Below are 2222 nucleotides of genomic sequence, written 5' to 3'. Positions count from 1 at the left end.
TGGGTGCCTCGTGGTGGGTCAGGTGGGTGGGACGCAAGGAGGTGCTGGGCCCCATCCAGGGACCTGGGGGCACGGGGGTCGTGGGGGAGCATGCTCTGTGTCTCAGTGACAGTGCGAGGGAGGTGGCCGTGCAAGTGGAGGTGACTTCCAAGCTGGACCCTGACGGGGACAGGCCAGCCTGTGAGCGCGTGTGAGGGCGAGGCTGGGGCCTCACACGTGCGGGGCAGGGGCCCCTGTGGAGACTGGACGGGGAGGGAGGCCGAGTGGAGGAGGCTCGGGGGCCAGTCGTGCTGGGTGTGTGGAGTCGGGGGTCAGTCCTGGCAGAGCTGGCTGTGCCAGCATGGGAGCCCGGGGCGTTTGGGTGGGACGGGAGGGATTGGAATGGTTGTGACGGAGTTTTCAGTCTGTTCACGCTTTCAGTGCTTCAGAGGTGGTGGTTGCTGTCCTCTGGTTTCCTCCTTTCTCAGTAAGTGGCGTCTCCAGGCTGGCTTCTTGCCCCGCTCTGTGCGTTTAAGGTTCCTCCGTGGCTGTTCGTGGCTTCGTTGTTCACTTCTTCGTGCTGAGTGTGTGTTTTCTGGAATGGACTGTGGCGTTGCTCCGCTCGCCTGCCCGAGGGCACCTCAGTGTCCTCGATGTGGTGGCGGTGGACGCAGCGCCCGTAAGCCCCCATGTGCAGGTGTGTGTTTGGTGAACACCCGGGAGCTGGACCGCGTGGTGGTTCCCCTGTGCTTTTGTGAGAACCTCCAGGGTGGCTGCCCCTCCGTGCGCCCCTGCCTGAGGCTGCCCGGCCCCGCAGCGCTTGGGGCTGTCGGGACCGTCCCAACAGGCGCTTCCCACGGCCCCCAAAGGCAGGCTCACCCTCCTGAGGCAGGAAGTGAGTCTGCACAGTGTGCTCTTCGCGCTCGTTGGCTGAAAATGTCCGTACCCCTCCTTGGTTTTTCAAGGACTGTTTTTCTTTTTAACTTGGTATAAGATTCTAGGTTTCCTTTTTTTCTTTCGGCATTTTTAAGATGTTCCATTTATTCCTGGGTTCTCTTGTTTCTGACGAGAAATTTGGCATTTTCACTTGTGTTCCCTAAATACGATGTCTTCTTTTTCCTACTGTGATTTTCTCTGTATGTTTGGATGTGTTGCGCCTGGTGTTTCCTACATGGAGCTCCTTGGACCTGAGGGTTGATGCCTTTCATCGCTGGGGGGCTTCCTGGCTGTCACGTGTCAGGTATTTCTGCTGCCCCTTCTGGGCTCTGCTCCTGGGTCCCTGGTTACTCAGCAGTCCCCTGTCGTCGTCTGCGGACTCTGCATGTGTCGTCCTGTCCTCCCTGTGCATCTGGACCCGTCCTTGCTCCCTATCCCTCCTTCCACTGCTCCAGGCTGCCACCTGGCCCGTCCCACTGCATCTGGGACGCCTACGCTGTATATTTTGATTCTAGTATTTGCAGTTGTTTTTTTCTATATTTTTGCTGAAATTCTCCAGTTTTTTTCTTGTACATTCTTTATCCTTTTTATAACAGTTACTTTAAACTTTTGGATAGTTCACCGTCTGGGCTATTCCTGGACACACATCTCTTAACTGTTTTCCCATGCTTATGGGTCCCAGCGTGTCCCATTCTTGTGGTTGTTTTAAAGGAGTCTCTTGCTCAGTGTCGGCCCATATCTTGCCAGTGCCCTGCCCGGCCTCCCTGTGGCCGTGGCTGCTGCTTTGCGGGCCTTCCTGGCCATAACCGCGTTGGTGCCTGTCTGCCTTGGTTTTCAGAAAGTTAGTGCCTGGCGCGAGGCTACGGGAGTCCCGCTCATGGCGCCGTCCAGGGCTGCCTGTGGACGGGAGTGTGTTCAGGAGTCGAGCATTGGTGTCAGCGCGGTGTTTACTGCTTCTCTTCTTTCTGCTTCCTCTTAACTGTTGTGCCCGGGCACATGGCCCCTTGTGGTGACCAAGGCGGCCACCCTCAGTCTGTGGCCCCTGCAGAAGGTTGGCTGAGCCTTGTTTCTGGGTCTTGTACCCATAACCGCACTAGTAACTCTGGCTGGGCAGGAGGGGTCTTCAGATTGGCTGGGCGGGGGCCACCTCCTCCCCTCACGTGGTCGGACAGGCCTCCCGGGGAGGGGCCGGCGTTCTGGGTGTGGGGGAGCGACGGGAGCACCGAGCACATGGGCAGGAAGGGTGGCAGCTGGGCCCACAGGAGTGGCGTCAGCAGTGGGGCCATGGGGCAGTGGAGGGCCAGGCG

This window comes from Orcinus orca, chromosome 3 (assembly GCF_937001465.1).
Source record: "Orcinus orca chromosome 3, mOrcOrc1.1, whole genome shotgun sequence".
Classification (NCBI taxonomy): Eukaryota; Metazoa; Chordata; class Mammalia; order Artiodactyla; family Delphinidae; genus Orcinus; species Orcinus orca.
The sequence above is the reverse complement of the archived record's forward strand: the minus strand, read 5'-3'. Positions refer to the sequence as shown.